At 41.8% G+C, this 22,313-nt stretch overlaps 1 protein-coding gene across 8 annotated transcripts in view; it reads right to left on the reverse strand.

The window, feature by feature from the left end:
* Positions 1–22,313, reverse strand: part of TENM4 (teneurin transmembrane protein 4) — a 3,006,191-nt gene that overhangs the window by 485,591 nt on the left and 2,498,287 nt on the right. For 2 of the 8 annotated variants that reach the window (XM_063784374.1, XM_016921712.4), the window contains exon 4: positions 3,432–3,528. The exons of the other annotated variants lie outside the window; for them this stretch is intronic. The gene's annotated coding sequence lies outside the window, so the exon portion shown is untranslated. The remainder of the gene's footprint in view (positions 1–3,431; positions 3,529–22,313) is intronic. 8 annotated transcript variants of the gene reach the window in all.

A 22,313-nucleotide genomic window follows, 5' to 3' on the forward strand; every position in this document is an offset into this window, starting at 1 on the left:
CATAAATGAATAGCTTGATGCATTTCTAAAAATTGACAACACCCATTTAACCTGCCCTCCTACCTCTAAATCAAAAGGCAGAATGTGACTAGAGAGCCCCTTTGCACTTCTTCTCATTTACCACCTCCTCCCTCGGGGGCAACCACCATCCAGACTTCTGAAAACACAGAGTAGTTTTACCTGGCTTTGTACTTTTTTAAAGTGCAGTCATAAAGTTTCTTTGTGCCTGCTTCTTTCTTTCACCTTCATGCTTCTGAAGTTCATCAATATTGCTATGTGCAATATTCCGCTATGTGAATATGCTACCCTTGATCCATTCCAGGGCTGATGGCCATGTGTTTTGGTGGATATCTGTGTACATATCTCAGGGGTATATTCCAAGGAGTGAAAGTGCTGGTATGTATATGTTCAGCTTTAGCTGATATTGCCAAACAGTTTTCCAGTGTCATCAAACCAATTACATTTCAGCTAACAGTGTGTAAGTTTCAGTTGTTTCACATCTTTGCCAACACTAGATAGAGTCTATATTTTTTATTTCAGCCATTCTGATGAGTACATAGTAGTATTTCATTATGGTTTTAATTTATCATTCCCTGAAGACTAAAAATGTTATGTGCTTTTTTGGCTATTTGGACATCTTCTTTTATGAAGTATCTGAGTCTTTTGCCCATTTTTCTATTAGGCTGTCTGTCTTTTCTTACTGATTTATAGGAGTTTCTTCTTTTTTTCTACCATATATATTTGGATATGAGACCTTTGTTGAGTATATGGAGTGCAAATATACAATATCTTTACCCACTCTGTGGGTTACTAGGTTACTCTGTTTTTACTTTAATAAATGCTGATCTTGAGCCACCAAATTAATTTCATGACCTGTTACTGGACTACAACCCACAATTTGAAGCACCCTGTGATACACAATTATGCAGTCTTTCCTGGGTCTGAATAGCCCAGAAAGGGGCATTTCTAGCCTGTGGCATCCACACCAACATTGGCCTGGATCAACACTTCTGTATCTACTGTGAGCCACTGTCTGGAGAACAAGGATGTTAGCTATATTTAATTTCCAAATTTAAAGAAAATACTTTGTCCTATACCTTGAGTGATAACAGTTTCCAATTCTTCTGAATTTAATAATTGCCAGCCCCATGGCCCAGACTGAGGGAAGAGACTCAGAAGGACGGCCAAGGTGTGGAAACACCTCTGAAATTAGCCCTTTCAACAGGTCCTAGAGGGTACGTTTTCCTACACAGTCTCTCTAGCCACCGAGGTACCTAGGTCTTCAGGGGCATGGTCTTATGGAACCAAAGATACCTTCAGAGATTCCTTTTATCTAACGAGTTAACACAACATTCCCTAAACTCTGAAAAAAACAAACAGAAAAAAGCCACTAACCAAGGGAGAAAGACTCTCCCATATCCTAAGTACTTTCTTGGTGTGACAGATACATCCTATGCTGCATCCTCCCAGCTCCTGAGAGCAGCCCTATCCACAGGCTTTCAGCTCCAGGAAGGCGAAAACTGTACCACTCTTATCAAATAATGTGACCAAGGCCACATAACTTGTAAGTTATAGAGCTAGGCTGACTGACACCATAGCCTGTGTTTTCATTCCTCTGTTATACTCCTTAGAGGCAGCCAGTCGCTGGATAAAGAGTGGGTGACTACTTCCAAAGGGTCAAAGATTCACACACATATGCACAAACACACACGTGTGCATGCACACACATGCATAGACGTGTGTATAGATATGTACATGCATGCATATGTATATGCTATTTCACTCAGAAATCAGTGGGGCTGGACTCTACAGGTTCATTACACAGTCAGCTCATCTGAGTTCCCCCCTTTCTTCTGATTTGCAAAGTATTGACACAGTCCATAATACATGAATCACACAAAGGCACATATATGTGTAGGAAACTTTACAGTTTACAAAACACTCAATCTCTCATCCAACACTCACCACCAGCCTTCTGAACATATATAAATATTTGATGATTTGCAGGCCTCCCAGTCTGTGTGTTTAAGGACCTTCATTCTGGGGGGCTCTAATCCTTACCATCTAGGACCGGGACTATGGCATCAGTGAGAAATTGGCAGGATTTGTGCAGCTTCTCGGACCCACTCTAAAATTTCCCTTTTAACTGCATATTTCCATAGCAACCCATCATCCTTGTCTGACTCTGAGAAGTAGAGTTTTAACCTCATGAATTTTCTGGGGTTGGGCTTATGTTTGCATGAGAGTTTATGAGATGTGAACACTACTGTATCCCTAATGAGTATGCCCGTTCTTTTCTCTCCTTATGAGAGTCTCTAGCACCTCCTATCTTCTCCTCTGGCTAAAGGTAAGTAGTTCTGCCATTACTTATAATCATACTAGCAACTGCCATGTTTTGAACACTTTCTATGTACCAGGTACTAGGTGCATTATGTACATTATCTCAGTACATCCTCACGCAACCCTTTGCAACATTTATTGGCATCCTCATTTAACAAATGAGGAAACAGATGATCAGAGATGAGAAATGGCAGTCTATGGCCACATAGTCAGCAAGTGATAGGGCTTGGATTGGACCCAGATTCCACGGATTCCCAAGACCTGGCCCATTCCAGTGCCTGAGATGGTAAGAAGCAGCAACTTCTTTACTCTGAGTCAGCAAAATGATCCAAGTGGAGGTCAGAGGCATGGTAGTGACTATCTCCTCCTACCTTCCTTGTTTTCACCAAGCTCAGAATGATGAAGTGACTTTCCTGAAAACACAACAAGAGTAGAACTGGGGCTGAACCCAGGCCTGCTCTTTGGGTTTACCCTGCTTTGATTCTCATCCATATACTGGGCAAAGAACACTGGAGGTGCTCTGTCTGTATTCCAAGTGACCAGGATGGGAGCTGCTCTTGAAACCAACTTATGAGAAATGATTGGAGGAACAAAGAACAAGAAAAGATCTTGAGGAGGGACATGCTGTTTACATTCACCTATTTTAGGATGTCTAGTAGAGAAGAAAGAGACTTGGCAAGATGTGGAGTGGATTTCAAGTCCAGATTATGGGAGAGCTCTACAAAAATCCTAAGTGTGGGGAGATACCAACCTCCATACCAGTCCCTGCAAGTTTCCAAGAACAGGCCAGAGATCTATAGAGATGCTGTTGTGGGTTTCCCAGCATCCAGGAGGGAATGGTCCATACCTCTAAAACCCTTTTATCTCTAAGATTCCACAAGCCTTTGAAACATATAAAAATCTTGCAGGGAAGGCAAGCAGTAATCCTGCACTCTTTGTTCATTGTTCTTAGGGAAAAAAAATCCTTATTGTAAAATAAATGAAGATAAAGTCTACCTATTAGCGCATATTTAAGAGGTAGAGAAAAAAAGAACCCACAACATTAACTTAAATCATGAATACTCTCTGAAGTGTAAAAAAAATCAACTCACTTTTCTTTAAATCTTCTTAAAAGGGTCTAAGAATAGTCCTTCAAATAATCCTTGAAGTATGCAATTTTAATTTGGACACATGGTAATTTCAGTCTACCTGTTGAAAGAGACAAGAGACAAATCAGTCATTTTTGATGAGGATGCTGTTCTGACAAGCAGCAGAGAAGATTCTGGCAGCTTGGGAGGTGGGGGTGAGACGTGGGCCTGGGCATTAGTAGCAGCAGTATGAGCTTTGGTCCCAGGCTGAAGGCTAGTGTTTGAACACTCAGAGGAAAGATGCAACTAAAGTAGCTACTAGCACAGTGCCTGGCACATGGCAAATGCTCATTAAGTAGTTGATGGACAAGTAAAAGGATGGCTGAGAAAATGAGTGGGATTTATCAGCAAGCTTTCATGCAGGGAGTTACTTTGTAGCCTCATCTCTTCAACTCTTGGGGAGAGAGAATCTCCAGGTACTGGGCATATAATGGAAAGCAGCATAGAGAAAGGTACCAGTGGAGTAAAGAGAGTGAGGGATTTGAGCCAGCCATAGCTATGCCCAAATCCTGGCCCCACCACTTCTGACTGCACAACTCTGGGCTGGTTTATTTACTTATATTTGCTGTTGTTCCTAAATTGGATACTTAGCCCATTCATTAATTTTCAGCTCTTCTTTTTTAATATAAGCATTTAAGGCAATAAATTTCTCTCTAAGTGCTGTCTTGGCTATATTCCACAACTTTTGATATTTAATATTTCTTTGGTCATTCATTTATAATCATTTTATAATTTGTTATCATTTCTTTTTGATCTGAGAGTTAGCTGGAAGTATTTTTATAAATATATCTCAATATAGGTTTTTTAAAAAAATCTCATCTTTCTGTTACTGATTTCTAACTTAATTGCACTGTGGTAGGTGAATATGGTCTGTAGGATACTGACTCCTTGAAATTTACTGGGATGTATTTTACGGCCTAGGATACAGTCCACTTTCGTGAGTGTTTTATATGTGCTTAGAAAGAGTGTGCATTCTCTGGCTGTCGGGTTGATCTTGGGCTGGCTTTCTTTAAATGTTTCTGCATCTCAATTTCCTCACCTGTAATAAGGTATGTGAGCAATACACATTAGTTCCCTCACACCATTTAAAATTATACTCACTGACAAAGACACAGTGCACAAGGAAAGATCAAGGTATGCTCTTTTTTCTTTATAACAGTATCACTAACAATGCCCTACACTGATAAAGTACTTAAAAGTTTCTAAACAATGACCATGTCTGTTATTTGGTCTTAAACCTGTATAATGTCACCTAGGCAGGTAGAGGTGGGAACCCACAAAGAAAAAGGACACACACCAGTTGATGCAGTGATTTATTCAGTCCTCAATGCCAGAACCCCAGGATCCCTCTGACTCGCCTCTGCCCCTCATTCCTCACTCCTGCTCGGTTCAGTCTTCTTACCATCTTTCAAATCCATCCTTGTTATGACCTACAATGCCTCCATCATTTCTTACCTGCTTGGTTCTAGCAGATCATTAAATTCCTACTGTTTTAAAAATACAACACAGAAAGTAAATCCTGACAAAATCCTCCTGGCAGATGTGGCTCTCAAATAAGGCTGGTGTTAGGTCTTGGGTGCCAGAACATCAGTCTTGCAGGGGAGAGTGATGTTTATGTCTATCAAAGCAGGCATGAGTTTAGATAGGTCAAGAAACACTGTGTTGAGTTCAAATTTCTTCATCTAGCAAACAGCCCTTCCCATGACCTTGTCCCCTGTCCTGCCCCCAAGTTCCTTTTCTCCTTTTCAGAGAGATTTCCTGAAAGAGTCATGTAGACCACCACTTCCTCCACTCCCACGCTCTTCACAAATCATTGCCTTGTGGCTTTCAGCCTCTTTCTTTAAGATCATAGGGATGTTGTCACTGCATATTCCAGACACTTCTTCTCAATCTGCAGTGGCCTCTCAGGGTCATTTGCTAGCAGGGACCCCTTCCCTCTAGAAATTCCTGCCTCCATATCAGCAACACCAGTTTCTCCTGGTTCTTCTCCTTTCCCCTCAAGGACTTTCTCTGACTCCTTCACAAATTCTGTGGTTTGAATGGGCATTTTCATAATTTAATTAGAAGTATTTTTTATAAAATAATAACCATAAACTACAAACACTTTATTAAGGGCATGCCAATCACTATGCTAAACATTATTTTATTCTACTTAATCTTCACAATAACCACACGAGGTAGACATTATTAATATTCCTATTTTACAGATGAGAAAATAGAAGCTTGGAAAAGTTACCTAATTTGCCCAGGATCACTCAGCTACTATGTGGCAGAACAGGGATTCAAACCACAGTCCATCCAATCATAGCCTGTGCTCTCAGCCACTACATTAACTCATCCTGCCTTCCTATACCATGGCTTCTGTGACTCACCATTCTTCCACGATGTCATGGATTTCATGCTCTCATTTTGCTTCCCTCTGAAGGGAAGGCCTTTATCCATACTGTGTGCTGAGAAAATTCTGTTAATTGTTTAAAGCTCAGCTCTTTCCACAAAGCTATTAGCAAGCCAAACCAGTCTCATTGCTTCCATCTCTTTGCTGTGGCAGTTCTACAATGATATGAAACCATCCATTCATCCATCTCACCATGCGTCCATCTCTCCACCCAAGAATTACACAAGTATAGTAGAAGATTGCTTATCTAGAAGTCTAAACACAAGAAGCATCCAGACAAAGGAATTGTTCCAAAGGATTTTTTATGTTGACTGTTTGAAAAAATAATCATACTATGGTCAAAATTGAAGAAAACTTGCTAGAAGTTGTGGTGTTTGGGGAAGAGATGTGCTCTGTGTGTCATGTGTTAATGACTGGTCAAGGATAGTCATCCATGGGACCTGGCCGGGGCGCTTTCCGAGGTTACTAAACTAGATCTGTCCAATTTCCCTTACCCAATCCCCACATTTTAAAATCATATTTACATATCATCCCTGGCTCAAATACCTCATTATCCCTGAAGTCTTCCCTGATTCTCCTCCCCCAACAGGCAAAAATGAACCTAGACACCCCCCCTACCCCTCACAATGTATCTCTCTGTGTTCTCTCTGCTGGCACTTGGTATTTAATCATTTGTAGATAATAGTGCATTTCAAAAAGCACTTCAACATTTTCATTGCATGCTTTATCTCCACCTCTTGTCTCCTTGGAGGTAAGAGATGCATCTAATTTACCCTAGATATTTTCAGAACCAACCCCAGTGGCTGGCACACAGATGTCAATGAGTGACTGATTGATTAAAATTAGATGACATTGTCCTTGAATGGAGAAGGCCATCCAAATATCACTCAAATGCAAGCACCAAGCAGTGTATTATGCAAAGAGTACGTGCTAAATAAACATAAAATCCTTCCATCCTCTCTCCACTCCTCAAAATTGAGGACTAGAAAAGAAACGCAATGTGTCCATTGAGCCTGAGGTTTCTGAAGATCTGTGTTCCATGGTTCACAAATATTAATATGTTGGTGTGGTGGCTTTTGATATTCTCCATGATCAACCAGGAACTGAAAACCCATGTTTGGCTACATTCTACTTTGCTTAGTCAGAAAATGAGAGTTAGAGCTTTGAAGATAGACAAGACCTTCAAAGTGAACTACTACAACCACTTTCTTTTACAGAGGAGAACCAGAGAGGTTCATCGTCTCCAGGTCATAGGCCAAGAAAGGTTGTGCAGATGCATTTTCCCTGTTCCCTCCTAGACTTGCAAATGAAGCCTCTAGGAAACTGAGTGCTTTCTGAATGGCTAAAAATAAACTCCCAGAAACTTCATCTAGATATATCATGGCTGTAATTTACAGCGTCTAGAACTTTAGCATGGTATAATTAGCAAATGGATTACAATAATTTATTTTTGGTTTAAAAGCTCGAATGAACACAACCTTCCAGTGGAACGGGAAAACAAGGGGCTGGGAGCCAGCTGCATTCCTCCAACCCCTTCCAATGCCACAGTGTTTGTGCTGGCTGGCAGCCCTCTACTGATGTCCAGTGGATATGCAAAGGGAAGGAACTGCAATTCTGAGCTCTGGGCTCCCTGAAGCATGACTTCCTGTACATAGCCTCCAAAAATGGTCAATGTTCATCCTTTTAGTGAGCAGGAAGATGTCCAAACTCAACTTTTCAATGCACAGGAAAACCCAACGGCATTCATCAAGAGGACAGAAGAGCTGCCAACCTTAAACTGACGCAGAAGAAAGGTATACACTGAACAAAACATACCAAAGACTAATTACATGGATGTTTGTTCTTCTAAAGATTCTGGGCACATTTTTAGAATGGCTTTCCATCACTTGCCTTACTGCGGGGAAAGTTTGTTGTGATGTCTCTGAATAGGCAGTACTAAAGGATGATACCAAGATAGACACTTGTCACGAAGCTAGAAGATGACTAGACTGGGGTCAGAGAGGACCTGTGCTCAGGTTTTGGTTTGTTATGTGTGCCATGAGTAACAACCAATTCAAAACCCTTTTATAAAATGTCAGTAATGAGTAACTACCTCACAAGTTTGTTATGGGGATTCAATGAGAAAAATGTATGAAAAGGATTTTGTAAATGAATATTAGATGATTCTTCTTGAGTGAATACATGTCCAAAGTCGATCATTCTCATGAGGACTTTTTCTGACCAAAGCACTGTAGAACATTGCAGCAAGGGCCAGGGGCAGAGCAGCAGAAATCCTGGGAAATTGTCTTCTCATGTTTCCCTGCACGGTGTCTGGGCAGAGGCAAGTCACCCAGCAGAACAATCAGAGCTAGGAAAGATGGATCCCGACTTGGGTAAGGAGCATAAGACAACCTGTCTCCCTTCTCTCACACCCCTACCAAAACCAAGTATCTGCCCAAACACCCCTTAACCTAGAAGGTGGCATGATGGTGGCCAGGCAGTGTGGGAAACCGAAGCAGTGGTTCTTGCAGCTGAAAGAAGGGGAAGGGTAGTTTTCTGAGCATCTGCCATGTACAAGGCACAGTGCTGGGTACTTTCACACTGGGGCTCTTCTCCAAACCATGCAAGGTTCCCCTGACACCATGTTATACCATTGCTCACGCTGTGTGTGGGTCTATGAAGCCCCCTTTCTTCTCTCTGATTCTTCAACCAGCCCCTGAGCAGGAAGACTTAGACCCTCATCCTCTCACTCGTTCAATTCTTAGTGATCTTAGGTAAGGTAAGTCATCCATTTTGGAAGGACTTCAGTTTTCTGATCAGTCAGGTTAGGACAAGAACCCCAAACTCACTGCCTTACCAGATTGCTTTCAGACTCAAAAACATTGGGTGTGAAAAGTTTTAAAAACAGTGCAAAAACCTGAAGGCTTATGTCACCCCTTGTTCAAGCCCCTCAAGAGCTTCCTCTTGCTGCTTGTGCTAGTTGGCTTTTGTGTTGCTATAAAGGAATACCTGATGTTGGGTAATTTAAAAAAAAGAGGTTTAATTGGCTCATGGTTCTGCAGGCTGTACAGGAAGCATAGTGTTGGCATCTGCTTCTGGTGAGGGCCTCAGGAAGCTTCCAATCATCGGGGAAGGAGAAAGGGAGCCAGCACATCACATGGCAAGAGAGGGAGTGAGAGAGAGAGAGGAGGTGCCATGTTCTTCTAAACAACCAGATCTCACATAAACTCATAGAGTGAGAACTCACTCATTACCATGAGGAGAGCACCAAACCATTCATGACAGATCTGTCCCCATGTCCCAAACACCTCCCACTAGGCCCACCTCCAACACTGGAGGTCACATTTCAACATGAGATTTGGAGGGAACAAAACAACCAAACCATACCACTCTTAAATAAGCATTACATGTCTACTTTGTCCTCTGACCCCCTGCTGATGTTATGTTCCCATCAGGGCCCCTTGTTCCCCCAGCTCCATCCAAACCAGGCATCTTTCAGGTAATTATGCTCAAGGAGTAAGTGCCGTCCCCAAGGCTGGGAGTCCCCTCCTCCCCTTCAGCTCTCAGCTTAGCCTTAGTCACTTGCAGGAGAGCTCCTTGGCCCCTCAGAGGAGGGAGTTTCCTCTACTCTACATTCTCAGAGCCCTAGTGATCACACTTACCAGAGTGATGATCTCATTAATGCCTATCTCCCCAGCTAGAATATAAGCCCTCTGAAGCAGGCCCACCTGTATGTTGTCCACCGGGGTGTCCTCAGGGGGCCAAGCATGCAGTAGACCCTTACCTATTTTGTTCACTGCTCTGGACCAGGGCAGGGCACATAGTAGGTACTCAAAAAATACTTGTTGAATGAGTGCATTTCCATGCAGTTCAAATCTGAAGCTGGGTCAGCTCGACCCTCCCTTCTCTGCTCTCCACAAGCTCTCCCTTCCTTTCCCCTGCACTCAGGGCCCTTTCCTGTACTGTTTGCTACCAGGACCTCACCATTATCCAAGTGAGTAGCTTGTCTCCCCTGAGACCACAACAGCCCCAAGGAAGGCCTAGAGAGGCAAACCCTAGCGGGACCCAGAAAAGGGACAGATCCGGAGTATCTGGGCAAATGGAGGTGGGGCATACAGTAGGGGCTCCTGTGGAACCCACATTTGACCTACTCTGAACTTCTGCTTCACAACCTGTTTCTAGGGCAAAGCTTCCAGCCTTGAGCTTTTGCTTCATGGGCTAAAAAATGTCTCTCTCTCTCTTTTTTTTTTTTTTGGCTTGAAATAAATGGTTAGCCATTATGATGTAAAATGCAGCTGTCACAGTCCATAGAACAACAGACAGGTTAACATGGGTTTTTAAGAATGCCATTTCCTCATATTAACCCCAGAGCAACGGCAACCTATCAAGATAGACTCCAGAGTGCTCCGGAAACCTGCTGTTTTTGTTCTTTAATAATATTTGATGTTTAAATAATAGTTGATGTTTGTTTCCAAGTAGTTTAATGGTCCGCCTTTCCCTCCCTCCCTCCCTTCCATCCTTCCTTCCCTCCCTCCCTTCCTTTTTACCTTCCTTCTTTCCCTCCCTCTCCCCCTCCCCTCCTTTCCTCCTTTCCTCCCTCCCTCCCTCCGTCCCTTCCTTCTCTTCCTCCCTGCCTCCTTTCTCTTCTTCCTCATTCCCACTCTAAGAGTATCCTGGCCTAGGCTTTCTCCCTGAGATCTGGGATATAAACATGAAGATGTGTATCTGGGTCATGTCTGGAATTCTGAAGCCTCCTGACTGGGTTCCTTGACCCTCATTTCTTCCTTTTATCCCCCCACCCTTCCCACCTGCCAGCCATCCCATCCTTCCTACATGTTGTCTACTATAGAACTAATTTAACTTCAAAAATATTTAAACTTTAAATAAAGTGTTTAAGTTATTCCCTAAGACAGGTGAGCTTCAGTTACATAGAAAATGTCAACGGTTAGGACTGGCCTCTCCCAGCAGAAGTGAAGGCACACTGTGTTCTCCTGCCTAGAGGGAAGACTGGGTGGTGTTAAAGGTATCCAGGAAACTCCAGAGGGACAGGTCTGGGCTTGCACTGTGGCTCCGGCCACTTGGCAGCCTGGGGAAGTGACTGTAGAGTCTGTCCTGCACAGACCATTGTAGCTCCTGCCCAAGTTGGCAGCCCAGCACCAATCAATAAATCCTGCATGGAAGAGTGATGTGCGAGGTGCTTGTCAGCATGGATAGATTGATTCCTCTCTGGTCCCTGTTCATGTTGTGTGTAATGCATACCCCACCAGGGAGTCTTGGAGGGAAGAGGTGAAGGGTGAGATTCTGGCATCACCAGAAATTACTTGCAGATCCTGAAATGGGCAAGGCTTTCTCAGGCCTCCAGCACTTTGTACATGCTGTTTCCTTAGTCTCAGTCACCCTCATCTTTCCCTGAGTAACTCCTTCTCCTTGAAGACTCAGTGGAAGGTTACCTCCTCCTGAAAGCCTTCCTCACCCTCTGTCTAGATCAGAGGTCCATCCTGAGCTTCCAGCACCCTCCTTTTCTTTCTCCCCTCCTGGTGCAATTGTCCCCTTTGTGCAATGCTCTGCTTATTTGACTGTCTCCAATAAATGTCTCCTGTGAATGCCTACCAGTCTAAGGTGCTCTGGGACAAAGAAAAAATAATCAATACACTAATTAATCTATGCATTTACTCTCTGCCTTGCTCCAAAAATAATTTAAGGAAGCACAAGGATCAAATATGCCCCCAAGTAACTTTGAGTCTGGTGAGACAGCAGACAACATAAGCATTTTAAAAATATATGACAAAGGCTGACAATGTGATCAAGTTGAGGGGTTGGGCAGGAGTGGGGACCCTCTCTCTGATCTCCTGCAGGACCAAGCATGACACGCAAGGATGCTCAGTGAATGTTTGCGGAATGAATGAGATGGGTTGAGAAGGAGGACCTGAAGGGGGCTTGGAGATCACTTATTTCAAGGGAGGAAATTGTAGTCAGAGGAGATGGGACAGTGCAGGAGCTCCCCAGTTAGTAGCAGTGCAGGACACAGAGCCCAGGACTATACGACATTAGTTGGTCATTCTAAGTCCCATTTATTGGATATGCAATAAGACAAGCCATAACTGAGGCTCTCTCTGAGCCTCAGTTTCTGTCCTGTAAAAGAAAGACGTTGAAGTTTCTCATCTTTGAGGCTGTTCCAGTTCAGGGATCCCATGAGACTAAGGTTACCACAGAGGGCTGAACAGTGACCAGGTCATGGTCCTGTGACACAGCCTCTGCTGTCTTATTCTGATACTAATTCAAGAAGCTATTCAAAGACAGAAACCCTTCATTCATCTATTCAAAACATATGTACTGTATGCCAGGCACAGACCTTGTCATAACCACAGGACACCCAGAGATCCAATACATCTTTGTGCACCTATTCCCTTCATACAGGTCTTTAACACCCTGGGCGGCTGTCCTCAATAATCTGTGCTACAACGTGGAGTAAATCTCTGACTTCTTTTCCTTCCCTTCTGTTGCTTTCTCTCTTTCTTTCATACCTTCACTCACTTACTCATGCACTCAGCGAATGTGAGCCGAGTCCCTACAGCATGCCTGGCTCTGTGCTCTATGTGCTACAGCTACAGTGGTAAAGAAGACCCAGGTCTTGCCTTCTGTAACTCAGTACTCTCGTAGTACTCACCCAGGCAGTTTTCAGAGCTACAGTTTCTTCACTGTGCATTGTCCTTCTATTCCTCCACAATTCTGTTCCTGCTGTGTGTCTGCCTGGAACATCCTATCTACTGATCTCCACACTTCTACTCCTCTTCTAAGGCCTTGTCCACAAGCTGCCTCCTCTGTAAAACCTCCCCTGAGGGTTCCATACCTCCCTGCTTTCTACCATAATCCTACTGTACTGTATTGGCAAATTCTGTCTGTTGGTCCCACTACTGTGAACTCCAGAAGGCCTTGGACAGTGTATTTTTACCATTGTATCTACAGCAGTAGGGAACCAGCAAATGCTCAGGAAACCTTGGCTGAAATGGCTGAACTTACTGACCAGCATGTTCTAACTAGTCTGGGGAGTTCTAACCTCTGGGGAGAGGGCAGAATCGTCCTCATTCCACTACACGTCCTACCTGCAAAGCTAGCACAATTATGCTGTGCAGCTTACTTCTGCTCTCAGAAGTCGATCCCAGCTTGCCCAGGACCCAGGGACCCTCCTCCTGCATTCTGGGCTGCTTGCCCCTGCATCCTTGTGTGTCCCACCTAATCTCTGCTTAGGACTTTCCGCAGATTTGCTGGGGAATGTGCATAATCCAAAGTAAGAAAATCTACTTTTGTAACATTTCCACAAATAAAAAATACTCATAGACACTTAAGCTTTTCTGGCCACACCAGAACATTTTGGTACATTTCTTTAAGGAAGAAAGAATGATTTCCCCCTGCAAAGTTGTAGTCATACTAGTCAAGGCATAGGAGACTGCAGACACAGGCAAGACCCTGCCTTGGAATAAGATGGCTGGGGTTGAGCCTGGCTCTGTCATGATAGCTACAAGGTCTCAGCAACTTATTTCTTCTCCCTGAGAAGCCTCCAGGTCCTTACCTGTAAATCAGAGTTAATAGCACAACCCTTGCATTGGTGCAATGAAGATTAAATTAGGAGGTAAGACTCTTGACATATTGACTGTGACACTGTACTCAGTAAGGATTAGTACTCTCATGAAGGAATGGGGAAGGTGAGTAGAATGAGAAGAATATCATTTCTCATTGTAGTTTATACTTCTGAAATTGATTCTACACACACTGTCACATTTACGCCTCAATCAACATGTGATATATGCATGATATTATCCTTTTCTTATAGAGAAGGTATCTGAGGCTTAGGGATGTTGAATAATTTGCACAGGATCATACAGGCAGGAGAGATGGATTCACCAATTCTCTGACTCTAAATCTGGAGTTTCAATGGCCACCAGCCACTGAGGAAGCTGCTAGCATGGGTCTACAGCTGGAGAAGTATTCCTCCTCAGACCATCACCTCTATTGGACCAGGATCACAAGCCCCAAATAACCCTAGTATATGGTAGACATGGTCAGTGCTCACTGAAAAGCCCCTGTTCTTCGCAGCCAATATCCACTTTCCTTATAGAGAGGTTGAAGTGAGTGGCATGGAGATGTGTAATTTCCAGGCCAAGAAACAATGAGCCCCTCTGTACTGTTCCTCTTCTGTGGTGGTGACCCTCAAAGCCATGATTTCCAGAATGCAGAGCTATAAGAGGGGGGCTCTACATGGCCCTCATCTGTGATATGAGCAGGAAACGCATCTTCGTTGAGTCAACATCACTGGGTTTGGGGGTTCTTTGCTGTTATATCTTATCTTAGTCTACCCGGACTGCTGTGTCTAGGTTCAAACTATCGACTGATCACCAAATAAACACCACAGGGAATAACAGTTGGCATGTAGTATCTGATTTAATCTTATCCTATGCACTAGGTAGCATCATCCTTATTTTGCAAATACAGAAACTGAAATCTAAGGATTAAATTTAAAAATGAAATAAAAAGAATAAATTTCCCAAGATAACATGGCTAGCCTGTTTTCAAATGTCTTGTTTTCAAGCTTTTTGTCATTCCTTTTGTCCTTAGTTTTCGCATCTGTAAAAAGGGGGATGGGGTGGACCAGATGCTTTTAACATTTATCCCACCTCTCATAATTATAATTATATGATTCTTCCAGCTTCGCCCGCCCTCCTGGCCTCCTAATGTGTGGCTGACCCAGATGCTGAGCCTCTAGGTAGATCGAGCTCCAGTCCTGCCCTACAACCCCAGTCTTGCTGCCGATCGCATCTGTCCAGAAAAGAAGAGTGATTTGACTACTGGTTCACTCACTCGTTCACTCAATCAATTATTCTATTATTTATTCATTTCTACTTAATACTGACTCAGTCATTCATTTACAGATGCCTTCCACTTCCTCTTCTACCACCTGCTGGCCAAAGCTCATATTCGGTTCCCCCAATTTTCACTCATTTATTTCCTCAAAATCACACTTGTTCACTCATTCACTTGTTAGCTTCTTCATTTATTTTCTTGTTGATTTATTTTATTCACGAATTCATTTTTTACTTATTTATTTCTTCATTTATTCATTAATTAAGTAAATCATTCATTTACCATTTTCATTCTTTCTATCCTTCATTCACTCCCTTCTCCATGCACTCACTCACTCATTCCCTACTCTCCTTCCTCCCTATTCCCCAGTGCAGCATCCTCCCAGGAAGCAGAGCCTCCATCATGGCTGGGGCCATTAGTCCTCCCTCCCAGAACACTCTCTTCCATTTTAACATCCTGCTTGTTGATCTGTGCAGGCATATCTCCTGGTGTGCAGGGGATATGCTTTCCACTCAGAAACAGATGTTCTTGTAATTACTGTTTTGACTTTCACCCTCTAATGACAGAAAATTCTTTCCACAAACTCCTCCAGTATCCAGGAAGGCAACCGTGCAGAATGGGCAAGGCATGCAGTGCCTGGGGGTTCAGATTCCAGAACACAGGGTATTCCTGGCAGTCAGAGCTTGGGGGACTTGGGGAGAGCCTCTCTTCTCCAGGACTTTGCAACCTGGGGTCCAGGGCTGAGCTGGAGATGGGGGCATCTCGGAGAGCAGCAGACTTGGGGAGCCAGGTAAAGGAGTGTGAAGAAAAAGCGGCCCATCTCAAGACTGTGGAGTCATAATCTGTCTGTACTTGGGTTACTACAGTGACAGGTGCCAGGGTCAGGGGTGAATATAGAGGCTTATCAGCATGTCACCAGTGAGAATAAGTTGTCAGCAATATCATGGCAGAAGATCAACATTACAATTTACTGACCTCTTACCCTGTATCAGGTATTTCTCATACTTTACTCTAGTTGTCCCTCAATGATCAATCTCCCCATCTTTCATTTAGAAATTTAATCCTTTGAGTTTTAGCTGGTTCCATGACCTCTCAGCCAAAGACTAGATTTCCCGGATTCCCTTGCAGTGAGGCATGACTGTCTAAGTTTGGGCCAATGGGTGTGAGCAGAGGTGTTATGTGCAACTTTTTGCTTGCACTTTTAGAAAAAAGCCGGATGCCTTCCACTTCCTCTTCCACCACCTACTGGCTAAAGCATGGCCCTTTTTAGTGAGCCATCTTTGTCTCTGGGGTTAAGGGCATCTTGAACAGCATGTTAGAACAAGATAAAAGAAGCCCTGAAGAACCTTGTGAAGTAGAACATCTCTATCCCCCTGGCTGAGATTTCATGTGCAAGAGAAACAAGCTTCTGTTATGCTTTGGCCACCACTGTTCTGATCTCTGTTAAAGCAGCCACGCCAGTGTCTACTAATCCCAGGAGGAAACCTCTTTGCCCACATTACGTCTTCTTGAGGATAAACTTCCTTTATGGGAATACTCTTGCCTTACCTTATTCCCTTACTAATTTCTCCTTTTCATGGTTGAAACGTGTCCCTTCAAAATTCATGTCCACTGAAAATCTCTGAATGTAATCTTATTTGGAAACATGGTTTTGCAGATGTAATTAAAAGATTGATATAAGACCACACTGGATTAGGGTGGGCTCTAAATCCAACGAGGGGTTCCTTACAAGACAGAAAGGACATACAAAGACATAGAGGGGAAGGCCATGTGAAGTGGGGGTGGGGACTGCAGTGATGTGTGTCCCCAAGCCAAGGAGTGCTATGGAGTGCTGACAGCCGTCATAGCTAGGAGAGGAGCATGGAGTGGATTCTCTCAGAGCCTCCAGAAGGAGCCACTTCGCCAATATCTGGACTGCAGACTTTTAGCCTGTCCAACTGTGATAGCATATGTTTCTGTTGTTTTAAGTCAGCAACAACTTGTTCTCTGTGAAAGGAGTTCAACCTTTATCTTGTGGTCAGTGGGGACCCATTGAAGGGTTTGCAGTAGAGAAGAGATGATAACAAGAATGGCTAACATGGGTTGAGTACTAACTCTGCACCAGAAAATGTCCCAAGTGCGCACTTAGACATACCACCTCAACTAATCCACAGCACAACATGGACACAGGTACTATCATTACCCCCAGTTACAAATTAGCAAGTTTGTGGTAATCTGAGTGACAATGATTGGGTTGGTGGGTTTGGGAGAAGGAACCGGACCTGCCTCACCCAGTACCCCCTGTATGGCCTATAAAGTGGCCTATGGAAAGCACAGCTCTTCTCCTCTCCTTGACGGGATGGCCAAGTCTGTCTAACTATAGGTCGAAGTGTTAGCAAGACTCTGTGTGCAGATCTAAAGCTGCCCTGTGGGCTTTCCATGGTAATTGGCGGAGGGCAGTGGTCAAGATCATGGCCTTGGAAGCCAGACCACCTGGCATTAAATCCTAGTCTTCCAGTTACTAGTTCTGTGATATGGGGCAAATTAATTAAACTTTCAGTGCCTTGGTTTCTTCATCCATAAAATGGGGCTAAGAATAGTACCTACCTTACAGAAATGTTGTATTAGTTAACATCATAAAGGGCTTAGAACAGAGTTTGACAAATAGGAAATACTAAATAAGTATTAATGCTTAACTAGTGGTCATGATGCTATAAAAGTATTTGCTGTTATTATTTATTTATTTATTTATTTATTTATTTATTATTATTGTTATCTGTCAGACTCCTCTATGTCTTAATTAATTTTGATTTTAGGCCAGGAAGATAAGTATTATTTTCTAGCTCCACCGGAATCCCAAAACTTATTTAATTTTCTTTAGCCTGATTTTGCAGATGAGGAAACTAGGTCTGAGAGAGATGAAATGGCAAGCTCTGGACAGCCTTCGAGTCCTCCTCCACATTCCCTGGCTGCCCAGTCACCCACCTGGTCTAGTTGTTGGGTTTTCGGGCTCACCCCTCCCTGGCACCAGGTGGCAGGTCCTGGAAGGTCTCCCTCCTGGCTCCCAGGCAGTGTGCAGGAGCCCATTGGGAACTCCCTGGGCCAGCTGTTCATCTGCTGCACAGCATGCTGAGCCATGCAGCCTGGTCAAGTGGACATGGGCCCATATGAGGATCCATAGTCCCTGTTCATACAAGGCTGGCTGACTCTTCAGCTCTGAGGCAGCTATTTCTGCAGGCCCAAGCTGCGCTGCAGGGAAAGCAGGTTGCACATACATGCATAAACATGGTCCTTCTGCCTAAAAGGTCCCTAGACCTTGTCCCTGAGTGAAGGCAGCATGTTTAATGTAGAGAACCAGCCTGCTTACCAGACACCTGACCCCCCATACCAGTTCACTGGGAGGACAGAATTTCCCTCTGCCCAACGGCACAGATGATCTCAGAGGACAGGGGTGAGAGGGAGAGTGAGAGAAGGAAAGGGGAAGGGACATTTGTTGAGCATTTACTGCAGGCCAGGCACTATGCTAGTTGCTTCACATTTGTATGAATATAACAATTGTTATATTCATAAAAATCCCATGATATAAACTCATTTTAACAGGTGTGGAAACTGAAGCCCAACAAGCTGAAATCACTTGTACAGGCCACATAGCCAAGAAACACTGGCGGCCTGCCGAACTTTTTTTTAATAGTTTTTTTGGGGGAACATGTGGTTCTTGGTTAGATGAATAAGTTTTTTAACGGAGTTTTTTAACATCACCCGAGCAGTGCACCCTATACCCAATGTGTAGTCTTTCACTCCTCACACCCCTCCTACCCTTTCGCCTGAGTCCCCAAAGTCCATTGTACCATTCTTATGCCTTTGCGTCCTCATAGCTTAGCTCCCATTATGAGTGAGAACATATGATGTCTGGTTTTCCATTCCTGAGTTACTTCACTTAGAATAATGGTCTTTAACTCCATCCAGGTTGCTGCAAATAGCATTATTTCATTTCTTTTTATGGCTGAGTACTATTCCATGGTATGTGTATATATATATACACACATACATATATATATACACACACGTATATATACACACACATATATATACACATACATATACACACATATATACGCATATATATACACATATGTGTACATATATTATACATACATATGTGTACATATATATTATATATACATACATATATACACATATATGTACATATATTATATATGGATATATATCATATATATGTATATATCCATATGTATCATATATATCTATATAGTATCTATATAGTACTATATATCTATATAGTACTATATATCTATATATAGTGTATATATAGTATATATGTATAGTATATATAGTATATATGTATATATACGTACATATAGTATACATGTATATATACATATATAGTATATATGTATATATACAGTATATATAGTATATAGTATATATGGTATACTATATATAGTGTATATATATACTATATATAGTGTATAGTATATAGTATACTATACTATATACAGTATATATAGTATATATAGTATCTATATAGTATATATACTAGTATATATAGTATATCTCTATATAGTATATAGATATACTAGTATATATAGTATATCTATATATACTATATAGATACTATATATACTATGTATACTATATATAATATGTATTATATATACTATATAGATATACTAGAATATATACAGTATATAGATATATAGTACTATATAGTATATAGTATAAATATAGTGTGTATATATAGTGTATATATATAGTGTATATATATACACTATATATACTATATAGTACTATATATATCTATATACTACATACTATATATAGATATATATACTATATATCTATATACTATATATACTATATACTATATATAGATATATATACTATATATATCTATATACTATATATACTATATACTATATATAGATATATATACTATATATAGATATATAGTATATATACTATATACTATATATAGATATATATACTATATATACTATATACTATACATAGATATATATACTATATAGATATATATAGTATATATATCTATATATAATATATAGTATATATACTATATAGATACATATAGTATATATACTATATATTATATATAGATATATATACTATATAGATCTATATAGTATGGTTTGGCTGTGTCCCCACCCAAATCTCAACTTGACTTGTATCTCCCAGAATTCCCATGTGTTGTGGGAGGGACACAGGGGGAGGTATTTGAATCATGGGGGCTGATCTTTCCCATGCTATTCTCATGATAGTCAATAAGTCTCACAAGATCTGATGGGTTTATCAGGGGTTTCTGTTTTTGCTTCTTCCTCATTTTCTCTTGCTGCCACCAGGTAAGAAGTGCCTTTCACCTCGTGCCGTGATTCTGAGGCCTCCCTAGCCATGTGGAACGGTAAGTCCAATTAAACTCTTTTTGTTCCCAGTCTTGGGTATGACTTTATCAGCAACATGAAAATGGACTAATACTATATATGTGTGTGTGTGTGTGTGTGTGTGTGTATACATATATATGCATGCACCACATTTTCCTTATCCATTCATTGACTGATGAGCATTTGAGCTGGTTTCATATTTTTGAAATTGTGAATTGTGCTCTTATAAACATGCTTGTACAAGTATCTTTTTCATATAATGACTTGTTTTTCTCTGGGTATCTACCCAGGACTGGGATTGCTGGATCAAATGGTAGTTCTACTTTTAGTTCTTTAAGGAATCTCCACACTATTTTCCATAGTGGTTATACTAGTTTACTTTCCCACCAGCAGCATAAAAGTGTTCCCTTTTCACCACATCCATGCCAATATCTAGTACTTTTTGATGTTTTGATTATGGATATTCTTGCAGGAGTGAGACAGTATTGTGTTGTGGTTTTGATTTGCATTTCCCTGATCATTAGTGATGTTGAGCAGCTTTTCATATCTTTGTTGGCCCTTTGTATATCTTCTTTTGAGAACTGTCTATTCATGTTCTTAGCCTACTTTTTGATGAAATTGTTTGTTTTGTTCTTGCTGATTTGTTAGAATTTCTTGTAGATTCTGAGTATTAGTCCTTTGTAGGATGTATAGTTGAGGAGATTTTCTCCTACTCTGTGGGTTGTTTGTTTATTCTGTTATTTCTTTTGCTGTGCAAAAACCTTTTGGTATAATTAGGTCCCATCTACTTATCTTTGTTTTTGTTGCATTTGCTTTCGGGTTCTTGATCATAAAGTCTCTGTCTAAGCCAGTATCTAGAAGGGTTTTTCCAATGTTATCTTCGAGAATTTTTATTGTTTCAGGCCTTAGGCTGAAGTCTCTGATCTGTCTTGTGTTGATTTTTGTATAAGGTGAGAGATGAGGATCCAGTTTCATTCTTCTACATGTGGCTTGACAATTATCCAAGTACCATTTGTTGAATAGGGTGTCCTTTCCCCACTTTAGGTTGTTGTTTGCTTTGTTGAAGATCACTTGACTGTAAGTATTTGGCTTTATTTCTGGGTTCTCTATTCTGTTCCATTGGTCTATATGAGGCCTGCCTAACTTTTTCTCTGACACCACATTAGACTTACCTTCATTCTGAATAGGGAGTGTCCTTAAGGTCCAGAAGAGACCCAGAGCAGGTTCTACTGCATGTCTCAGCCACTAATCATCACCGCCAGCAGCAGTGTTGTGGGCAGCACTGAATCACACTTGACACTCCATGGGGGTCTTTTACTTGTATTATCTCTTTTGACTTGATGTAAGTCAAGACATGCTCTGCTAGTGATTGTACTAAGAAAGTTCCATAGCAGAAAGATGAAGCTATTTCGTCTTCTGGACCCCACTGGCTCCATTTCTGGAAATGCCAAGGGCATAGAGCATGTTCTCTTTTTAAGAGGCTTTCATCAGCAAATTCAGCCATCATTTCCCAATGCCCATTTGGTGCCAGGTACTATGCTTGGGTAGGGGATTCAGAGATGAATCATACAATCCCTGCCCCTGAAAGCTTTATGCACAAGTGGGAATTATAGATCTGGAAGCTTAAGAATATCCATGATGAGGATGATAATAAACACTTATTGACTGCTTACTATTGGCTATTCTAAGTTATTGACCCTTATTACCTTATTTAATCTTCATAAAACCCTGTTATTTGCTTCATTTAATTCAGGAGGAAACTGAGGCACAGAGAGAATGGAATTACTAATAAGTGGCAGAAGTGGGAACTGCATTCAGTTGGTCTAGCTCAATTTTGTAGGCATGTGGTGATTAATTTGCCCAGAATGGGTGAAGAGGTCAGTTACAGCTTCGTAGAGAGGCAGAATCAGTGCAGGGTTTTGAAGCATAGGCATTTGCCATGCAGAAAACAGCTGACAGTGCACTAGGAAGTTCCAAACAGAAGAAGAATGAAAAAGCATGAACAATGGTTGAGAGGCACAAAACTATGGTGTGCAGAAGAATTTCCATGGAGTTCAGTATGGCTAGAACATAAAGCAGGGGAGTGGAGGGTGGGGTATAGTTTCAGAAATGAGGCTGCAGAGGGAACAGGAACTCTTAGAGGCTCATGAATGCCAGGCAGAGAAGCCAGAACATTTTATTCACCCACTGAACAAGTGGAGTTTATTTGTTGCATAT

This window comes from Pan troglodytes, chromosome 9 (genome assembly GCF_028858775.2).
Source record: "Pan troglodytes isolate AG18354 chromosome 9, NHGRI_mPanTro3-v2.0_pri, whole genome shotgun sequence".
Classification (NCBI taxonomy): Eukaryota; Metazoa; Chordata; class Mammalia; order Primates; family Hominidae; genus Pan; species Pan troglodytes.